The sequence below is a fragment of the Somniosus microcephalus genome, chromosome 32 (assembly GCF_052327205.1).
Source record: "Somniosus microcephalus isolate GS21.2 chromosome 32, FLI_Smic_1.0, whole genome shotgun sequence".
Classification (NCBI taxonomy): Eukaryota; Metazoa; Chordata; class Chondrichthyes; order Squaliformes; family Somniosidae; genus Somniosus; species Somniosus microcephalus.
The window spans coordinates 32,534,453-32,558,104 of NC_141018.1; the positions used below are offsets into that span (position 1 = coordinate 32,534,453).

At 43.4% G+C, this 23,652-nt stretch overlaps 1 protein-coding gene across 4 annotated transcripts in view; it reads right to left on the reverse strand.

Moving 5' to 3' along the window:
- Positions 1-23,652, reverse strand: part of scaper (S-phase cyclin A-associated protein in the ER) — a 339,292-nt gene that overhangs the window by 18,512 nt on the left and 297,128 nt on the right. The gene's annotated exons all lie outside the window — the stretch shown is intronic.

Sequence of the window (23,652 nt, forward strand, 5' to 3'; positions counted from 1 at the left end):
GAAGAGGTTATCTTTCCCCCTTGCACTGGGGCAGGCTGGTAGACCTTGACAAGGTTCAACTCCCCCTGCCCGCACCACAGAATCACAGAAACCCCACAGTGCAGATAGAGGCCATTTCGGCCCATCGAGCCTGCACCGACACATATCCCACCCGATCCCCGTAACCCCTACACCAACACATAGCACACCATGCACCCTAGATTGAAAATTTGCTGCGTGGGAATTATGGGCACAATCCCATGACCAAACACTGTGGAGCAGTGCCTTGGTACAAAACTGCTGTAACCTTTCTACGTTGCTTTTATCCACTTTTCTATCAAAAAGCATTAACAAAAATCCATGTCTAATATACAGTATCAAAAATGATCAGAGAAACTGAACAGGGTGCCTTTGGAAATCTAATTAAATTTGATTTCGGACAAGTTTTATTATTTTTCAATACAGCCACAGCCTGGAAAAGCTTCTCTCCACATGAAGCAACATATAACAGATGCAATGTATAAAGCAATACAGTAATGCTCAGAATTTCTTTGAAGGCAAAGGACAGCAGGGGTTAATGTAGAATGGGAAGGATTTTTCATACTTGCTGGTAGACAGTTTTTCTTTAAAGATGCAAGATCTGCATTATTTCCTCCCGTACATGCATAAACAGAACCCGAGGCAGAGGCACTGAATCAGCAGAATATGTCACAAATTGGGCCCTTTTCCTGCTCTTAGGTCAATCCTACATTGCTTTATTGTTCCGCCAGTGCTTACATTAGCATTGAGATGCAAAGGCTGTTCCAGAGCTTCTCAATAATAAGCTTCATGTAACCTTTTGAAACTTACACGAATATTTCTCCAGCATGTGACTGACAAAATAAAGTTCTTTTAGTGGGGGTTGGGCAGGGAGGGGGTGTAAAGAGCAAGACCCCAGTTTGCAAAGAGAACTACATTTATGTATTTACAGGAGCTGTAATATTCTCCAGTGGTAAAATATTCAACATGGCTCAGGATCAATATGATGATCCACAATAGATTAAGGGGTAAATACATTGTGGGGTGTGATACAGAGCTATATAGACGAGGAAGCAGTCTCAGAATTGATCCCTGGTCTGAGCTGAGTTAGCTGACCTCAGCTGACAACAGAAGGGGGGGGTTTACAAATATCTTTCAGCTAGGGAGGGGAAGTAAATTAGCCAGGGATCGCGCTCCTGATCGCTATGCAGTAACTCTTGCTGGAAAGAGGATGTTTGGAGAGACCAGGATTGTGTTTAGCTGTGATGCTTTCCGTGGAAAATGAGCCCGCTGACACTCACTGTCTGAATTTACATATGAAGAATGGCTACTGGGGTGACATAACAGAGGGTTCACAGCACCTGTGCACCACACCCCAGCAAGGGTCAGTGCCTTCAAGTTATGCTTGAACTGTATAAAACACTAGTTAGGCCACAGCTAGCGTACTGCGTGCAGTTCTGGTCACCATATTACAGGAAAGATGTGATTGCACTAGAGAGGGTATAAAGGAGATTTACGAAGGTGTTGCTTGGACTGGAGAATTTTAGCTACGAGGAAAGATTGGATAGGCTGGGTTTGTTTTCTTTGGAACGGAGGAGGCTGAGGGGAGACCTTATTGAGGTGTATAACATTATGAGAGGCCTAGATAGAGTGTATAGGAAGGACCTATTTCCCTTAGCAGAGGGGGTCAACAACCAGGGGGCATAGATTTAAAGTAATTGGTAGGAGGTTTAAAGGGGATTTGAGGGGAAATGTCTTCACCCAGAAGGTGGTGGGGGTCTGAAACTCACTGCCTGAAAGGGTGGTAGAGGCAGAAACCCTCACCACATTTAAAAAGTGCTTGGATATGCACTTGAAGTGCCGTAACCTACAAGGCTATGGACCAAGAGCTGGAAAGTGGGATTAGGTTGGAGAGCTCTTTGTCAGCCGGCATGGATACGATGGGCCGAAATGGTCTCCTTCTGTGCTGTAAATTTCTATGATTCAAGAGAGGTAGAGGGAAAAATTAGACCCTGCCCTCCCGATAATATGGAATCATGATGCAGTGCAGGCATCAGTAGTGAATGGAAAATACCAGTCATTCAAAAAATTCTATTTCCACTTTAGTTATGCCATTTTCTAGTGCACAAAAGCCAGCCATACAGAAACATGGTCTGTTTTCAATTCATCTATTTTTTACGTTTTTTAAGCTCATACCCTAGTACCTTTTGAAGAAGAAAAAATTGCAGGGATATGGGGAAAGAGCGGGGGAGTGGGACTAGCTGGCTTGCTCTTCGAAAGAGCCGGCGCAGACTCGATGGGCCGAATGGCCTCCTTTTGTGCTGTACTATTCTGTAGGGCAGTCAGACCATCTCTGCCAATCTAGCTTAGCAACTGATGGCTTTGGTTTCCTCACAATCCCGCACGTCTCCCACGATAGCCTCTTCTCTTGCTTGTAAAGCACGCCAAGACAGGAGAATGAGAGTGCTTTAAAAATGCAAGTTGATGTAGGTGGTGGGTGCGAGTGGTTGGTGGACAGGAGGAGGAGGGAGGAGAGGGTTAGTCTGATTTTCGACTAGTGGAGAGCGTGCCTGGCCTTAGTGCAGTGCCTCCCCATTGCCCAGAACAGAGACTGAGTACCTGGAGAGAATATCAGGGCGCTGTGGTACTGCATGGGTCGATTTGGGGAGACGGGGTTGGGTATGGATATCACATCTGTATATCGACCTTTGTTGCTCGATAGATTCAAAGTGAATTTAGAACAAATAAAACTGAGGCAAAAATTAATTAGTTCTGCATGTTAAAATTTTAAACGAAATATGAAGTAAGATAATTGCATTTCCTTTGTACAATAGCTGCATTTTATCTATACTGGATCTGTACATGTTATTCGGAGTGACAGCTTGAGGTGCCTTCCATAAATAAAACCGAAACCTAGTCACTTAGTGCTGCTAGATGGCAAGTTTATTTGCTTTCAAAATCCCCCATTTAAAAGGACAATAATCTAAGTAAATTTACAAAGTTTCAACTTTCAGTGCTGAAATGTATCTTGCTTTATGTGCTGACTTAGAAATGTTCAGTGGTTAGTGTGGAAGACATCTGAACTTAATGTTTGTATAAAGTTGATTCATCTCTATGTCTAAAGGTCAGCTAAAAATGGAGACTTTCAAACAACACAGATTTATATGTAAAATAAGTGTCTATCAGCTTAATGATGATCTTGTATATTCTCTCCTTTCCCCCGCCATTTCTTCTAACATTGCTAAAGTGTTTATTGTTCAGTCTTTAGTTCTAATGAAGGGTATACACCTGAATTTCCACAGCCTTGTGTCTTCTCAGATGCTGTATGATCTGCTAAGTATTTCTAGCATCTTTTAATTTTATTTTATACATTTAGAAACAGTGCTTTTCATGTAATGGACTGCCCCAAGGTGCCACAGGAGGAGCAATACATACTGAGCAGGAAGCAGGACAGAAGTTAGTGATGACCAAAACTGTTTATATGGACTGATGGAGCTTAGCAGACAAATGGGAATTATTGTAGGGAATAGCATTAAGTCCAAATTGCAACGGGCTTGAAATTTTGTTTGAACATGTCCAGATCATTCTTGAATGAAAAGTGCTGGAATTGAAGAGTGTAACTCATTAGATCGCAAACATCCTGTACAACGGAGTGCTGGACACAGTTACAACTACTCCAAGCCACGAGTGGCACTGAACCAAAGCTAGGAGCTTGCCCACAAGGAAGGGGGGAGAGACTGGAGGAGGAGTCACTCTCATGCACCTTCAAGCAGAGCCAAAGTATGTGTCATCCATACAACCGACCAGCACAGCAATTAAGATCTGGCTTTGAATTTAATATTCATGCACTGTGGGTGGGGCAGGTCACATCAAATAAACCCCAACAGAGGCCCATATCGTCATTCAATTTAGCAGAGGGGGAGTCCTCTAGGACATTTTTAATCCATTTGTATTGTAGATATATTTGGAAGTTGGGTGCTACTTATTCCAAGCCACTGTAAACACCATTCAATAACTGGCCATTAGCTGTTGGGTAACAGTATCTAGGTGGCTTCAATCTCTATTTGTTTTTTCCCTTCCTGTGGGGAAGTGTGCAGTTTCCAACCGGCACACCATCAGATGCAGCACAGTTGAGATTGGTAACTTAATGTGTGGGCAGCAGAAGATACAAATCTCTGTTGTACCACTCCATGGTGCAGCTGTGTTAGAGCTTCACTGTGTTCTCTACATATTCGGTTTTCCTGAAGCACCCCCAAGTACACTTATCCAGCCGTCTCCTATTCTCATTCATTCTTATCGCGACGGTAAACCTGTGGAACTCCGTTCCGCTCTCAGTCTTTCCTTCTTCCTACAAACTACAAGCTTTTAAGAGTCAAATTGATGTCAACTTCTTGACTTATCTTATCTTTATTTTTCAGCTTTGGTGGTGGCCCTGTTCCCTCGGGTCCCCAAAAGGAAACTGGGGCAATGTAGAGTAGTCTGAACTTGTTCCACATCACCTTATGGACAATAATTTTCTCCAAATAATAATACTGCCGAAAAGATGTCAAATTTTGGGTTATGGTATGAAAATAGACAAAACTGGAATCGCACAGCAGGCCAGTCAGCATCTGTGGTGATCACAGACCACAGTCAACGTTTCGGGCTCGTGACCCACTTCAGAACTGAAAGACAAGCGATGAATAAACATTTTAATAGAACCAATAAAGGGGAGAGGGGAGAAAACAAACAGAGAGGAGGCATCAATGGAACGATTGTTGGTGATGGAACAGATCACCTCAGTCAAGTAAAATGGACAGAAGCATTAAACAAATTAAAAACATTAAAGAAACAAAGGGTTTATGAGTGGCCAAGGCAGTGGGAGGTTTAAGATAAAGGTGACAAAATAGGAGAGGTGGAAAGTATGGAAAATCTTGAGGACCAGGTATAAAATGATCCCAGTTTGAAATTAGTAGAGAAGCAGGCAAAGTACAGCGGGTCCACCAGCTCCGAAGAGAGAAAGTTCAGGTCAACAAGGAGGGCACAGACACTGCCTCTCCCCTTCCCTCCGGCCAGCATGGTGTTTAGATTAGGGCAATCAAAAGAGTGATTGCATATTGAGGAAATCAAAGAAAACAGAACATGGGCTAATCTAATGTGATTGAAACTGACTGTAAGCAGCATCGCAGTTCCTGCCATTTTGTTGAGTATTCGATGCCTTGCAATTCTAACTTCAAAAGAAGAATTAAAGCAGCAAAAGCTGTTTAAATTGCCAAAGTTGTACATTTTCAACTCTGCATTGCTTCAGCTTTATATTGGTTGTGTTATACTGATAAAAGCTAAATAAAATGATCCATTCTCAACAACAACCACCTGTATTTATATCACAGAAATCACAGAATCACAGAAACCCCACAGTGCAGATAGAGGCCATTTCGGCCCATCGAGCCTGCACCGACACATATCCCACCCGATCCCCGTAACCCCTACACCAACACATATCCCACCCTATAACCCCACATATTTTAATCCCCCTAACACTAAGGGTCAATTTATCATAGCCAATCAACCTAACCTGCACATCTTTGGACTGTGGGAGGAAACCGGAGCACCCGGAGAAAACCCACGCAAACACGGGGAGAATGTGCAAACTCCACACAGACAGTCACCCGAGGCCGGATTCGAACCCGGGTCCCTGGCGCTGTGAGGCAACAGTGCTAACCACTATGCCACCGTGCTTTTATAGTGCCTTTAAAGTAGCAAAACGTCCCAAGGCGCTTCTCAGGAGCGATTATCACACAAAATCTGACACCGAGCCACTAAGGAGATATTAGGGCAGGTGACCAAAAGCTTGGTCAAAGAGGTAGGTTGTAAGGAGCGTCTTAAAGGAGGAAAGAGAGGTAAAGAGGCGGAGAGGTTTAGGGAGGGAATTCCAGAGCTTAGGTCCTCGGCAGCTGAAGGCACGGCCACCAATGGTTGAGCGATTAAAATCAGGGATGCTCGGGAGACCAGAATTAGAGGAGCACAGATATCTCGGAGGGCTGGAGGAGATTACAGAGATACGGAGGGGCGAGGCCATGGAGGGATTTGAAAACAAGGATGAGAATTTTAAAATCGAGGCGTTGCTTAACAGGGAGCCAATGTAGGTCAGCGAGCACAGGGGTGATGGGTGAATGGGACTTGGTGCGAGTTAGGACACGGGCAGCAGAGTTTTGGATGACCTCAAGTTTATGGAGGGTATAACCTGGTAGGCCAGCCAGGAGCTTGAAGTTTAAAACAATTGGACTCTCCAAACTGTTTGGGGGTCTCTGATTGAGCTTTTTCACGGTTTCCTCTCGCTTTCCCTGGAGGTGCCGACTCGGGCTGGGGTAGGGTCCCATGGGTGCCAGCAGCTGTTCAGTATCTTGGCCAATGCGTGGGCATCAGGAGACTAATCAACGACAGGGGGCACTACAGTTGAGCCTAGCAGGGTTCCTGCAGCGAGAGCCCTGATCAATGTTTCGTCTCACTAGTTGCAGGGCGCTGGTAACTGTACTGTCCCAACTGCTGCTCTTGCTGAGAGCAACTAACCTAGTTGAGATGGTTCAGTCCCTCGCTGGGCAGTGCTTTTACCAACGATCAGCGGAGCTATCTTTTATTTGCTCTCTGTTGGTTTATAGCTGCTTAGTTCTGTGATGTCTAAGCGTTAGACTCATCAGTTCCCAAAATTTGAAAAATGAGCTAGCCACATTATTCTTTAATAACTGGGTACAGCAGGGATATGAAAAAATGCTGCTCATGGTTGCCAGCTGAGATCAAGGGCTATGCAGCCAGTACCTTGCAACACTTTTACAAATTAACAATATGCATTTTGTTTCTTAATGAATATGCAAAGGACACCAATTCCCACCGTGGTCATTCTTACAAACTTAATTCCTGTCCTGAACAAAAGTGGATTCATCTGTCATTCCAGTAATTTAATCATTTCAGCTTCATCCAATTATCCAATATAATATGCAAATGAAATGAACAATTGCCGTTGCATACTAATTGCGTTCATCAGAATAATTAAATCAGAGCAGAGTGGAACGTGTAACTGAACTATCGTAAAACCCAAGCAGGTTCTTTAATTAAGGCTACAAAAATTTAATTAGGAACCGTAATCTGCCCTTAAAGTGCTGAAAAACTCCAGCATGATAAGGGACATTACTCTTATTACAGAGTTTTCCCTTCTGAGTCCACACTCGGCATCATGGGACCTCTTTCACTTGGCTAAAAGACAACCAACTGTGGCAGATTGCAGCCAACTGCCAGCTCAGTGGAGCATGCTTACAAGCTAATTATGCAGTGCTCCAAACCTGCTGGCACAATAATCCTTGGGCTACTGTGTGATTTCAGGCTCTGCTACCTTACAACAAACCCATCATAAGTTGCATGGAAAGGAATTCTTTGCGAGATATATTAGGCCTATTAGTTGTGTTATGAGGACTGTGAATGGCGTCATTTCCAAAAATTTAGTAAGTACATTGTCATTGGGATGGAAAAAAAGGCCCGTTCATCTTGCTTACTTATTCATCTTGTGCAGAAATCTTGAGTTCCACAGCAAAATATTACTGAACGTCTTGATGAGATTACAGCAGTGTAATCAATTCTAAATATAATTTATGCATTAAGTAATTCACTAAGCATCCCTTTACTCTCCAAAGTCCTTGAAGGTGTTGTCATCTCCCAACTCCTTGCCCAAATCACCCACAACTGCCTGTTTGAATCTCTCCAATTAGGTTTCCACATCTCCTGCAGCACTGAACCCAATGGCACAAATTACATTCTCGGTGACTGTGTTGCATTGTCCCTCCTTGTCCCCCTCGGCCTTTCAGCGGCCTTTCACATGGTCGACCATGCCATCCTCCTCCAATGTCTCTCCTCCGTAGTCTAGCTCGGTGGGATTACCTTTACTGGGCTTTACTCATCTGTTCATAGCCAGACCATATGCAGCAATGGGCTTCGCTTCCAGTCTTCACACCGTTATTCTGGAGTCCCTTAAGGATCTATCTTTGACCCCCTCCTCTTCCTCATCTACATGCTTCCCCTTGGTGACATAATCCACAGACATATTGTCAGGGTCCACTTATAACCTGGTGACACCCAGCTCTGTGTTGTCAGACTGCTTGTCCAACATCTAATCTTGGATAAGCCACAATTTAATCCAGCTAAATACTGGGAAGATCAAAGTCATCGTCTTCAGCCCCAGCCACAAAATCTGTATCCTTGACAATGACGCCACCCCCCTCCCCAATCACTGTCTCAGGTTGAACCAGGTTGCTTGCAACCTCAGCATCCTTTTCGACCCTGAGCTGAGCTTCCAACCCCAAATCCTCTGCATCACAAATACTGCTTAGCTCCATCATGTAACATCGCCTGCCTCCGCACTTGCCTCGGCCCAATTACTGCTGAAACTCTCCTCCATGCCTTTGTCAGCTCCAGATTTGCCTGTTCCAATGTTCTCCTGGCCAGCCACCCATTCTTCAACCCTTCGTAAACTTCAGCTCATCCAAAACACTGTTGTCTGTATTCTATCAAGTCCCACTTGCCCATCACCCTGTACCCTCTGATCTATGTTGGCTCCCGGTCACTCAATTCATCAAATTTAAATTTTTTATCCCTTCATGACTTTCCCTCTGTAACCTCTGCCAGCCCTACAATTCCTGCCCCCCGCCAACACCCCCCCTCGCCGGAGAACTCTCCATTCCTCTGACTCTGGCCTCGTGCAGCCCCCCTCCTTTCACCCCAACACTGGCAGCTGTGCCTTCAGCTGCCTCGGCCCAATGCTCTGGAACGCCCTCCCTAATTGAAACCGAATAGCAAGATGTCACCTCCAGTGACTTCTGTTATCATCAAGGACAGTAAAAGTGCCCAACAAAAACCTCAGAATATCTAAAGCAGACCTGAAACTTGTGACACTTATGCTGGATGTGGTAAAATAAAAATATATTTTCTCAAATACAGAACTAAAACCATATTTTAATTTAAAAAAAATTGGTACCCTGGTGTCAAATTAATTTACACTACCGAGTGGCTTAGCAACACCGGAACAACCGCTTATTGTGGCTTTTAAAAAATAATTCTAGAGATGTGGACATCGCTGGTAAGGCTGGCCTTTATTGCCCACCCCTAGCTGCCCTCGAGAAGGTGATGGTGGGCCGCCTTCTTGAAACGCTGTGTCGTGAACGTGCTTCCACAATGCTAGGTAGGGAAATTCAGGATTTTGACCCAGCGTGCTGCAGTATCTAAAGGATGCACTGTAGTAACGGAGCAAGCTAACTTCGACGTCACCTCCCAGCCTTTAAGCTCGAACACCGGAGAAGAACAAGAACAGAAATATCATGAGAACACCAAGTCCCACATCACCCTGTCTTGGACACAGATCATTGTTCTTTCATGATCGCTGGTTCAAAATCCTGGAATGCCCCACCTAAAAGAAAGAAAGATAGATTTGCATTTATATAGCGCCTTTCATGACCACTGGACATCCCAAAGTGCTTTACAGCCAATTAAATACTTTTTGAAGTGCAGTCACTGTTGTAATGTAGGAAATGTGGCACCCAATTTGCGCACAGCAAGCTCCCACAAACAGCAATGTGATAATGACCAGATCATCTGTTTTAATGACGTTGGTTGAGGGATAAATATTGGCCCAGGACACCAGGGATAACATCACTTCTCTTCTTTGAAATGGGATCTTTTCTGTCCACCTGAGAGAGCAGACGGGGCCTCGGTTTAACGTCTCATCCGAAAGACGGCACCTCCGACAGTGCGGCACTCCCTCAGCACTGCACTGGGAGTGTCAGCCTAGATTTTTGTGCCCAAGTCTCTGGAGTAGGGACTTGACACCACAACCATCTAACACGATCATGATAGCAGTGTCAACACAAGGACTGCAATGGCTCAAGGAGAAGACCCATCACCTTCTCACAACAACCAGGAGTGGGCAATAAATGTAGCCTTGCGTGTGTCACCCACATCCCACAAATAAATACAAAAACCACAGCTGCTACAAGATGCGTTCATGACATTTAACATTCTGGATGCCAGAATAAAACAACAGAGCTGTCAGCAAGCATGCCAGCATCAGAGATTTACCTTTGCTCTTGGTGGCACTTTGTCTCTGGAGGAAATGACAAAATTCACCTTGCAAGACTGTATGTTCCCTCTCTCCGGAGATGTACATCCTGCCTCATTTACATGACACTTTGACCACAAAGGCAGTGCTGTAATACAATTGTATTGGTAGAAAACTCTATAGAGAGACTGGTGTAATGACGTTCAACTCAAAATATGTTACCTTGTCTTTGTGCTGGATAACTAAAAACAAAGCGTTCCACCTTCAGTATTTTGCTAACTTCCCTTATAGTTGCCAGCAAACAGATGGTTTTCCATTGCATACCATCTTCAAAAATACAGCTGCCACACCAACAAACACACATTATACAGATGGTCAACACTGAAATGGAAATTATAGCACAATTATAGCCATATTAATACACAAATTCTATATTAATAAACACATTTGTGTAGACAGCAGGCAATAATAGGATAAGGATTCAATCTCATGATTCCCCACATGGCAAACTCCTAATTGGGACAAATTATTCGGGTGCGAGCATCTTCCTGATTGTGAAATGATAAAAGAGGGAGCAAAAACCACTCTACGGACAAGACAGCTTGAAATTGAAGGACTAATAGCAGAACGTGGAAGTGAAAGCCGGCACTGGTTGAAAGACAAATCAATGTAAGAGTAAAAACTTACTTGCTGTACTTTATAAATCCAAGTGTTTGTTGGAAGTGGTTGGGAATCATTGTACAGCAAGCATCAAATGGCTTTAGAATGGGATCACTGATCCACAGTTCACCCACACTGGTCGCTTGCAAAAGGTATTGGCCTTAACCCAGCAGCCTGGGGTTGTTATCAAGCTCTTGTTGTAATATGGTGATTGTTGGGCATGCTGATGCCCTGCTGGATTATTTATCACTTCTGAAATGACGACGTCATAAAGGGCTCCTTTTATTTTTTGGACTCTTCTTGGCTGATGCACCTATATTGCTGAAAACCAGAGGAAGTTCCTCATTAAGCAGCTTAATGGTCTATTTTGATATTACATTTGGAAAGCTTTGAAATATGAACCTGGCTTTTTGCTTCAAACATACCCTGAGCTTAAAATAACAGAAAATGCTAGAACTGCACAGTGAAAGGAGGAGGAATTGGTAAAAAAAAGTTTACTTGTCTGTCCATTCAATACGGACTTTTTCAATATTACTTGAAGGTGGCCTCCCCTGATGCCTCAGCTGATAAACACACTGCCTAATGGTGCAGGACTCAGCTATACAAACCAAGAAGGTGGCAGGCTTGATTTCTGGCCTGTGTTGAGTAAGTGGATCTCAATGGGGAGCTATGATTGTTTTTCCCCAGTCCCTAGCACAAAGTCAAAGTTAACGTTTGCACTCCTGATCACTACCCAATGACTCTTGTTGGAAAGTACTCAGCTGTAGACATCAAGTGAGAACAGGATTGGGCTTGTGATACTATGGAATATTTTTCTAACCTCCTCACCAAAAAGTGCCAACTCATGCTGAGTTACTGTTCCATGGTCTATGGTTGTTCCGCTCTACCCTTACCCATGGCCATTCTTCATGTGGCAGCCTAGACAATGAGAGCTGTTTGACCATGGGAGACATCCCAGCCAAGCCCACTCCTCACCCGATATTCACACATGCACTCTTCCCACCAGGGGTCTTTAGATAACACACTACCTAGATAGTGATCAGGAGTGGGAACCCTGGCTGTTTCTTACTCCATAACCACAAAGACCAACTGTAGAGCCCTAACTGCTGCCCCAGACCAGCTAACTCAATGTAGAAGGCCATGGGGGGCATTTCCCATGAAACCATTGGGATAACTCTCAGAAGACTATATAAAATCTATAATTTCTGAAGAGCTTTGGAACAGATACCTTTAATGTCTCAAAACAAGTAGTTACTGGTAAATATGCAACGGAAAATAAGCCGTGCATCGACCAAAATCTTAAGTCATGTTGCAAAAGCAAATCTGTGAAATTAATAGAATTAATCAAATGCAGAAATTTCTGGGACAAATATACATATTTCTTCAACATAAATTAACAGGTTATGGTGTTTTAAAAGATGTGGAATAAAAATTGCTAACATTTAAGTATAATCTTCCTCAGAATGTTCTTTGATCTTTTCTTTTACACTGTTAAAAATTCTTCTGAACAGACATGCTAATCTGGGGCAAGAACACGGTGTGCTCTATTTTCAAACGCTAAAATGACAGGACTCCATTTCCCAGTGTTTCCCATCATTCATTCTGTGTTAAAACAGCTCACTGATGAATTAATCCTGTCAGAAACCATGACATGTTTTAAAAACACTGACCATCAAAGAGCACAAGTGTACCAGTGTAAAAGGGGTCATGTCTGACCAGCCTCCCTCCCCTCCCAAAAAAGGAGCGATGAAAACCGAGACAAAGACAAATGGATAGAATGTAATCATGAAAGGAGGGAGCCGGAAAAGAAAAAACATCCGTCTCATCTCTCCTGATTTGCTTATCTATCCCAAGGCAATGGTCATAGAAACTGGACTGTAGCCTAGCTCATGGATTGAGGAAGATGTGTGATACTGAGGGGTCTAGAAGGGAGGGGAAGTGACGTGGAAAAAACAGCATTGTATAGTTGTGTTGACATCAATTTACATTTATATAGCACCTTTAACATAACAAACGCCTCAAGGTTCCTCACAGTTGGACGAGTCAAACCCCCAGAATGTGCAGAAGGGAAACTGAGAGAAGCGGCTGAAGGCACCATGGAACATGTCGGTTTTAAGGAGGGTTTTGAAAGTGGGGAGAGATCTTTCAAGAGAGAGGAGTTTAACAAGAGAGTTCCAGAGTGTGGGGGCAAGATGGCTGATGGCTCTGGCACTGATGGTGGAACAGGGGATGGACAAATGCAGATAGGCCAGAGTTGGAAGAGCCGAGGAGTAAGCACGGGCACAAGGCTGGAGGAGGTTGCAGAGGTAGGGAACGGCAAAGCCACAGAGGGGTTTGTTGGAGCGTTGCAGTTGATACACTGAGATGTGGAGCCATTGGAGGCAGGCGAGGCCAGGGGTGATAAACAAATGGGATTTTGTGCAGAATAGGACTGTGGGTGTATATACACAAGGTAGTTAGGGGAAAAGAACACAGGTTTGCTAATGCTTCTCTGTGATGATGGATTGGTGTGTCAATCACTCAATGAAGAAAAGAGGTTGTTCCATAGACCTGGGATCAAATGTCCTTGTAATTATTCATCCCAGAACTCAATCACAGCCCACTGCATGTTGGGTGAAATTCACCAAGCATAACTTTTTAAAGTGGATCATTACTTTGAAGTAAAAAATTAAACACTCCATCTCCAATTCACCTGTGATTCGTTGTACTTGTTGATTAAACTGGAATTTTAAAAAAAATGTCTACGATATAATGGTATGGACAAGGTGAATCCAAGACACTACTTCAAGGCAAGCCTCAACAGCAGGGCAAGGCGGCCCAGGTTTAAATTGGCAAACGGCAAATGTCGGAAAGTTTTTCACATAAAAAGTGATCAGCACAGGGAAAGGTAATACACTGCAGTCAAAAATTATGAGTCATTCAGGAGACAATTAGACCTCTTTGACCAAGCTTTGGTCACCTGTCCTAATATCTCCTTATGTGGCTCGGTGTCAAATTTTGATTGATAACGCTCCTGTGAAGCGCCTTGGGACGTTTTTACTACGTTAAAGGCGCTATATAAATGCAAGTAGTTGTTGTTGCTGTAATGGAGGGCTGTAGGCTTTTCTGTATGGATGGGTTAAGGTGGGCTGAATTTACCCCGTGGTAGGTAAACATGCAGCAAGTTTGTGAATGAGCCATCGCGCTCAAGAATAATCATGTCTCGATTATCATCTGGCTGAAACGGTTTGTGCCAAACCCAAGCCCACACTAATACAATAGTAAAATACTGCTGACGAAGGGTCACAGACCTGAAACGTTAACTTTGTTTCTCTCTCCACGGATGCTGCCTGGCTTGCTGAGTGTTTCCAGCATTTTCTGTTGTTATTCCAAGCCCACACTACCCCACTCAGGGAAAGTAGAAACACCCAGAGCTTGTCTATCACTACTATTATTTTTCATTAGTTATTACAATTATTTGGTTACTTGCTACTCAATATTTACACAAACTAAAAAAATCCACAATATAATTAATGAATATATCATTTTTTTCCAGGGAGACACTTGAAATAATATTGTTTATATAAAATGTTAATACATCAAATAAAAATGTTCCACCTATTCACTTTCTAGCAGGGGTAAATGAATGGCGATCGAGAAAAATATCCCAACAGTTTGCTTCCATTCTTGCCTTGGCCTCTTCTGATGGGAAAATAGAGAGGAACAGTGGGAAAGAAACAGGGAGCATCCAGGAAGTAGTTTCTACAGTCAGCAGGAATAGTCTGATTGTGATCTGGCAGTTCTAAGAAGAATTACATGTTGAAACTTTTTTCTTTACCCTGTAACTGGGGTGGGAAGTACTGACACAACTGATTGTTAACAAATTCTAAAGCACACAAGATGAAAAGGAAACAAAAAGGTGAGGGGGAAATTAAAGTTGTTATCTGAAAGATCAAGGGAAACATATTACCAATGGAGTTGTCATAGATGTAGAACCTATCCATGGCAGGTCTAAACTATGTGTTAGTCTGGCACAGCAACCAGCGAGTGTGAAGCAACATAAAATCTAAATGTAAAAAATCTAAAAGGGGACAGCCGCGAGTATTTCGTATGTTTGTGCTTTCCCCCCCGTCCCCTATAATTTTCTTTCTTTCTCTTCTGAGGGTTCCAACACATGTGGAATGTATTTACATAGAATGATATCGAATTTACAGCACAGAAACAGGCCATTCGGCCCAACAGGTCCATGCCGGTGTTTATGCTCCACACGAGCCTCCTCCCACCCTGCTTCATTTAACCCTATCTGGATAACCTTCTACTCCTTTCTCCTTCATGGACTAATCGAGCTTCCCCTAAAACGCATCTTTGCTATTCGCTTCAACTACTCCCTGTGGCAGCAAGTTGCACATTCTCACCACTCTCTGGGTAAAGATGTTTCTCCTGAATTCCTTATTGGATTTATTAGTGACTACCTTATACTTACGGCCCCTAGTTTTGGACTCCCTCATAAGTGGAAACATCTTCTCTACGTCTAACTTATCAAACCCATTAATAATTTTAAAGACCTCTATTAGGTCGCCAGTCAGTCTTCTAGTTTCAACAAGCAACATCTGGTACCTCACCCAAGTGGCCATGACTAAGCAGAGACACTGAGTATCAATGACAACAACTTGCATTTATATAGCGCCTTTAACGTAGTAAAAGGTCCCAAGGTGCTTCACAGGAGCGTTAAAAAACAGAATTTGGCACCGAGCCACATAAGGAGCTATTCGGGCAGATGACCAAAAGCTTGGCCAAAGAGGTAGTTTGTAAGGAGGAAAGAGAGGTAGAGAGGCAGAAAGGTTTAGGGAGGGTATTCCAGAGCTTGGGACCGTGGCAGCTGAAGGCACGGCTTCAATGGTTGAGCGATTAAAATCAGGGATGCTCAAGAGGACAGAATTAGAGAAGCGCAGATATCTCGGAGGGTTGTGGGGCTAACTAGGTTACTTAACTGCGGAGAGCAACAAATTCAAGCCTGATCTTACCTTCACCTGATACTATGCACACTTTCCAGCAGGAATCATTGGATAGCAAAGAACCCTAGCTGAATATTCCATTCACTAACCCAGAGGTGAACTGTAGCACCCCAACTAGAATCCTAGAGCCGAGATTGGCTTATGCAGTGCAGCACAGACCAAGTAGGGAGCGGAGACCTTTTGGTCTCTGTAGCTTATCCACCATGTCGCTTCGACTTTCAATTTATTTCCACATAACCAACAGGAAGAGTCTCATCCTTGTCTGCTGTAGTTAAATGCAATAGTTGAACAACAAAAGTCAATACAACAGAACTGAAATCAATCCTCTACAAGTGGAATAAGATGCTGCCTCTACCAAGAGGCAAATTCCAACATTTGCAGACTGTTGTGTGTCAGGTATTTTAACAAGAAATCATGGTACTCTGTATTTCTGCTCATTTCAAAGGGTCAGGATTTGAGTTGCTTTTACACGTTGGCATTGAAAGAAATGTTCAATGAGGGAACAAGCTGGGAGTTACAAGTAGATGTAAATATATACAGCTGCACACTTCAATCATTTCCCCACAAAGAAACATGACAAAAAAAAAATCAACAGACATCAAGCAACTAAGAGCAAGAACTCGGTGTTCAAACTGGACATGTTGAAAGTTGACTAAGTGTGTCTGCAGGTCATCGTGTGAAAATTAAAGTCAGGTTTTCCGCTGCACCCACCACCTCCACTTCAGTGTAACTTTCACCCTCTACCCTGCAGCTGTCCAATTGATGTCTAGCAATAGGTTAAAACCAAAAACTTACTTGCAGTTGTTTGATGATTTGCCAGCAGGTAAGGCTTCCTGGTGACCATACCTGCAAATTTTTCTCCATGGTTATAAGTGGACATCCCCCCCTCCCTCCCAAGGGAATTAGTGGTTTTGATACCAATGTATAAATCAGCAGGAATCAGGGTCTGAAACACGAGCGTCAGCCAGGACTTTGGGTATGAAAGACCAGGAGAAATCAGGGCTTTGGGTTTGGGAAAATAGCAGCAATCAGGATACTGGCAATTTTTGAAGTTTTGCTTTGTTAAAATGGATTAACTTGGGTCCTAATCTGCACATGCTGGGAACATGATCAAGCAATCTAAATAGAAATAATTAGATGCTAATATCTCACTAAATGAGAAGGAGGCTCTGAATTACAGGAACCTCTTTGGTATCCGGCACCGACGGGACCGGGATGGTGCCGGTGTGGTGGTACCACTGGTTGTCCCTTACATTGAGACACATAATTCCCTCTAACTTAACCTTACTGTATGTACTTAACTTACTTATGTACGTATAACTTACCTGTTGGGGCCGTTGCCCCTTTAACTTACCTGTTCGGCCGTTGCCCCTTTAAGAGGCGACCTAACGCGCTGACGTCACGCATCACATGATGCACGCGTGCTGGCCGCCGGCCCGACTCGGTCTTCCAAGAGGGCCGCCGGCACAGCCCGGCCTACCGCGACTTCGGCCGCATCGGCCAGCCGACGGGAGCGACGCAATCTTCCGCCCCCGCGGCAAGCACCGGCACAGCCCGGCCTCAACTTCGGCCTCAACGGCCAGCCTCCGTACCGGGAGATGCACTGATGCAACGACGCGGTCACGTGACGCCCAAAGCGCGGGAACACACAGCAGAGCGTGATGACATCATCACGCTCTCCACAGGACTGCGAACTCAGTCCTCGTGGAGTCCCCGCTGGGATAAGACCTACACCACGGTGCTCCTACAGTCAGCCATCTTACCTGCTGTAATTAGCCTGTTCCTGTAAATAAACAACTTGTTTATAGTTCGTCGAAGTCAAACTCTCTTATTTAGTGGCGATCTACACGAACCGCTACACCGGTTGATTAAAAATTCCGGATGATGGAGAGGGTTATCTACCGAGGCTATTTTTAACAAACAAAAATAAAAAAATCAAGAAATGTGCAGTATACAGTAATTGGATACTCACCTACAGAATGCTGAGTTAAATGGATGGTGGAAGATGCTTGATTAAGTACAGTACTGCCAGTCGAGGGTAATCCATAACTCTTTAATTACTTAACAGTAAAACAAAACTTATACAGTAAACGACTGTATACAGTACTGTAGTTGACTGTACACTTATTCCAAGAGACTACCGGCAGCGCGGGAGAAACACACAGAAAAATGGCGGATCAGAAGAGACTACGGGCAGCGCGGGAGAGTCAGACTCCTGTTATTGAGGTGTTCGGACTTCCGACAGCGCCAAGAAGCCGAGTAGTGGCAGTCTGAAGAACTACCCCCACTGACTAACTCGGCCACCGCGGGAGACTCGGACTCGGCAACATTGCCGGTTATTGAGGTGTTGTTTTCGGTGTATGAATTTTGCCGGTTAATAGAGAATACCGGATATTTAGGTGCCGTTTAAATGAGAGATTCCTGTAGTTGCTAATTTGCATTATCCGTATGGTGGGGGTGTGGGGTCTGCCCCATTATAGGGAATACTCAAAGTTTCACTGTAAACTGAACAGTGTATAATTTTTGGAGTTTAACCTCATGTAGCAGGAACAGTTCTGCCTGCAGAGATGTGACTTCAATTGTATTATGTTTCTTCCGCTAAGCAGTGGATTTTACTGCAGCACAGGTGGAATTTTTTAAGCTGCCACTGCTTTCATTGAAAGCCATTTCAATACCAGCACTTGGACATGATCACTGAATCTGAGTTTTCCATATTGTACCGAGGCTCCACTGTATTAATGTGTTAGCTATTCATCCGCTCAGGTGACATTGACACTTCATTTTTTGGCATTAAAAGACATTTCTACTAATTTGCTGTTGCCGATGGCTGCTCAACTCTATAAACAACATGAATTCCATGCTAAATAACAACAGGAAACGCTGGAAAAACTCAGCAGGCCAGGCAGCATCGGTTCTGTAAAAGTATACTCCGGACTCAAAGGAAAACCATAAACAATGCATGCAGGGCAGAACTAGGCCAATATCCATTAATAATCACTATCCAAAAAAGAGCCACCAAATTTTGGAAACACCTAGAAATGAGCAACCCCCAATGTTATCACTACGAAGCCCTGAAATGCCAAGAGAGGACCATAAAGAATAATACCCTCAGTCAACTAGTCCTGGGACTCAGTGAAGTAACTACTAACACTACTAACAATAACCAGCCCCAGGACAGTGACAGCGTAACACAAAGAATTCGACCCAACACAATCGTCGCTAAGCAAAAGGAAAAATATGTCATATTGGGCAGAAACAACAAAAACCCAAAGCAAACTCAATTGCTACTTGGCCCTAAACAGACAATACAACATGGCTGATTACCTGACCATGGTAAAGGATAGCAAACTGAGAAAAACTTTGACAATGTACAGACTTAGTGAACATAACCTGGCGATCGAAAAAGGTAGACACAGACAGACCCGGCTACCAAGAGAGGACAGGATATGCTCTCACTGCAGTCAGGGAGTGGTGGAGACAGAGATGCACTTCCTCACAGCTTGTAGAAAATATCAGGGCATAAGGGAGAATTTCTACCCAAAATTCACAAAAATATGCCCGGAATTCAGAAATTTGAATGACGACCAAAAACTCCCATGTCTACTAGGGGGAGAGAGAAATTGCATAACACTAGTGGCACACTATGTTACAGCTTGCCATAAACAGAGGGACAACCAGTAAATATAAGAAAAGAGTATATATAAATTATATGAAAGTATATATTTATACACTCAGGGATATATCTGTTTATACACTGTATGGATAGATCTGTATTTTTGTGAACAAACATGAATGTTTACCGATGCTTTGGCAACATAAGATGTAACTTGTCATGCCAATAAAGCGATTTGAATTGAATTGAATTGAATTGAGAGAGAAACAGAGTTAACGTTTCAGGTCGTTGACCTTTTGTCAGAACTGGAAAAAAAGCAGGAAATGGAAAGCAAGTTTGGGGGCAGGGAAAAGGGGGAGGGGATGAAAGAACAAAAGGGAAGGTCAGTGATAGGATAGAAAGCAGGAGAGATAGAGAGACATTGAGAGACATTAAGAGATATTCAAGGCAAGGGGAGGTGGTAATGGGACAGGTTAAGGAACAAAGGATGGCTCTAGATGGGGTGTGAATTGCGCTGGCAGAATGAAGGACAGCTGAAGGGAGGGAAGAGAAAAACAAAAAGTGTGGATAAAAAATATATATATATATATATGTGACAGGGGCCGAGGTTATAATCTGAAAGTGTTGAACTCTATGTTGAGTCCAGAGGGCTGTAGAGTGCCTAATCGAAAGATGAGGTGCTGTTCCTCGAGCTTACGCTGAGCTTCCATTGAACAATGCAAGAGGCCGAGAACGGTGAGGTCTGAGTGGGAATGGGGCGGTGAATTCAAGTGACAGGCCATCGGGAGCGCGGAGTCCCTCTTACGGACTGAACGGAGGTAGCCCTGGATGGACATTTTCTATCTGAGAGCTGCCATCGAAGGCAGAACAAAACATGGGCCTCCACTCCTTTGAGCCAGCAACTACCTATGTCAGGACCGGTGACTCAGTACAAGATAAAATGGAGAGAGTAGCACTAGTATACCACGAGCCTCCACTTCAATGCCACTCTCCCTAAACCATAAGAGCAACATAAAATCTCCATTTGAGTTCGGCCACTATAAATGCCGTGTTCAAACTCTTTAAGCAGTTTGCCCCTGTCATGGTCTTCCTATAGCTATATCTCTGGGATACAGAATGTACTTAGTGTTCAAGTCTGGCATAGAGACAGGGGGAGCACAAGATTTTACACAGGAAGAGTAAAAATGTGGAAAACCAGTTATGCTCCAAACAGGAGTGCACCTTACTAGTGTCCTTTCATTTTTAGCTAGAAGAGCATAAAGTTTTGTATGGGTGTTAATCACCGAGCTCAACGGATGATTTGAACCACTTGAGGGGAAATGGACTGAGCACTCGTATTTCAAAGCCCACTGACCCATGCAAACTGGGATTGGCATCCAGAGTCTGTCTGCTGGCTTGAATGTTGATGAATGTTCTCATTCATCAGAAGCCAAAAAAAATACAAAGCCACTACTGGGCACTTACATAGTACAGGCAATGACACGTTGGTCCGAGGTGGGTTGGAACTAATTAAAAGCTGCATGTCACTGTTAAAACACTGTCTTTTTTTTGGTGCAACTTTAATCTGGATTGTGCAAAAGCACAGTGCATGAATGTTCGGTTAACTGAAAAGAAATCCCATGAGTCCAGCACAAATTCCACACAATCGATATTATATTCATCACAATGTAATATAGTTACAGAGGAAGTCGGCCATTCGGTCCATCTTAATTAATCCAGCCAAAAAGATCCTAAAGTCAACCTATTTCTGCATCCAATTTTCTTAAAAGATTCCAGGATTTTCACCGCAACTCCTGTTCCTGGAAGTCTATTCCGTGCCTCATCATTCATTGTGTGAAGAAGAATTTTCACACATTGTGCTAAATTTACCTTTTTACCAGTTTGAGCCTATTTTCCTTGCCCTGCTCTTACAATTTAATGTAAAGTAGTAGAGTAAATTCAGCTAGTCCCTCAACATCTTTAAAAAAAAATCCTGCGAAAATACATCAGGTAGGAATGTAAAATCTAAAATACTTTATGTTACAGGCTGTGTCAAACAGCACATAAAATAACACCTACTGTGAATAAGTTTTCAAGAATTACTTTTGTTCTTTATACGAGTGTCAGGACACCATTAAATTATATTAAGTGTTTCATAGCAGGTAAATTCCTATCCCCCAAGTGTTGTATTAAGTTAAATAGACCAAGAAAGTACCAGATTTAATTCCCGGTCTGCACTGAACTAGCTGATCGCAGCCAGCAGCCACAACTGGACACAATGCCCTGGGCTAGGGAGCCAGCCCAGATGTAGAGTAAAACACCCTCTAGCAGTCTCCTATTGCCGCATTGGAAGCAGTGTAAGTATAGCTTTACGCTGTGTGCCACTTGAGCTGTGACTGACTTGGGGCTTACTTGATGTTCACACTGAATGCAAAAACTGAAATTTTCCTTTGCGATACCTTCTTCCACCTTTGTAAGCAAGAAAACAAAATCACGCTTTTTTTGGTCTGCAAAGTTATGACCCCAACAGGATCTTTCCGTCCGACACAGCGTTTCTAGCCGAGGGTTTGGCTGAGACCGAGCTACATCTCACAGTTTGAACTGGAGCTGAACAGAGATCAGGTTAATCGAATAGATAGGAAGTTCGTTCAGCAGGAGACCTAAATAGTTTAGGTTTTGAATGTTGGCTTGCCTGCAATCTGCCACTGTAATTCTTTATCTTTAAAGAAGCATTCCATGCACACTTTATAAAATGTATTTTTTGTGAGTATCTTCATTTTAAAATAAATTAAAAATAATAAAAAATCAATTAAAAAGGAGTATGTTATATATATATATATCAAACAAAGTGTAAAAGAATTGTGATAAATTTTAATATCCATTTTTCTTCTGTCAGTTTTTGCTTTTGAATATCTGTGTTTATACAGCGTGTGCTGACAATCTAATCAGAAGAACCAGTTTGGAGGGGTTAGAGTGTCAGAAGGCTGAATTAAGATCAGTGATAATATAGTCATTGGCCCAGGGCAGTTGTGTCACTGGAACTCTTGGTACTAATCAGGCTCCGCCATTCAGCCGGATCGTGATGTCATTCACCTGTAACTTTTTAACCAAAAAAAAAAGACTTGCATTTAAATGACACCTAATCGTGACTGAAAATGCTTCATATACAGTGCTTTTGGACCTTCTGAGGTCATGGATTTACAAAAGGTAAATTATGCTTGACTAATCGACTGGAATTTTTTGAGGATGTAACTGGTAGAATAGATAAGGGAGAACCAGTGGATGTGGTGTATTTGGACTTTCAAAAGGCTTTTGATAAGGTCCCGCAAAAGAGATTAGCGTGCAAAGCACACGGGATTGGGGGTAACGTACTGTCTTGGATAGAGAACTGGTTGGCAGACAGGAAGCAAAGAGTTGGAATAAACGGGTCTTTTTCCAAGTGGCAGGCAGTGACTAGTGGGGTACCACAGGGCCGCAGCTATTCACAATATATATAAATGATTTAGACGAGGGAACTAGATGTAATATCTCCAAGTTTGCAGACGACACAAAGCTGGGTGGGCGTGTGTGCTGTGAAGAGGATGCAGAGAAATTCCAGTATGATTTGGACAGATTGGGTGATTGGGCAGATGCATGGCAAATGCAGTATAATGTGGGTAAATGCGAGGTTATCCACTTCGGTGGCAAAAATAGGAAGACAGATTATCTGAACGGCAATAGATTGGGAAAAGGGGAAGTGCAATGAGGCCTGGGTGTCCTTGTGCACTTGTCGCTGAAGGTAAGCATGCAGGTGCAGCAGGCGGTTAAGAAGGCAAATGGTATGTTGGCCTTCATAGCGAGAGGATTTGAGTACAGGAGCAAGGATGTCTTGCTGCAGTTGTACAGGGCCTTGGTGAGACCACACCTTGAGTATTGTGTGCAGTTTTGGTCACCTTATCTGAGGAAGGATGTTCTTGCCATGGAGGGAGTGCAGCGAAGATTCACCAGACTGATACCTGGGATGGCAGGAATGATGTATGAGAGATTGGGTCGATTAGGCTTATATTGGCTAGAGTTTAGAAGAATGAGAGGGGATCTCATTGAAACTTATAAAATTCTAACAGGACTAGACAGACTAAATGCAGGAAGGATGTTCCCGATGGCGGGGGAGTCCAGAACCAGGGGTCACAGTCTAAGGATAAGGGGTAAGCCATTTAGGACTGAGATGAGGAGGAATTTCTTCACCCAGAGAGTGGTGAACCTGTGGAATTCTCTACCACACAAGGCAGTTGAGGCCAATTCATTAAATATATTCAAGAAGGAGTTAGATATATTTCTTAAGGCTAAAGGGA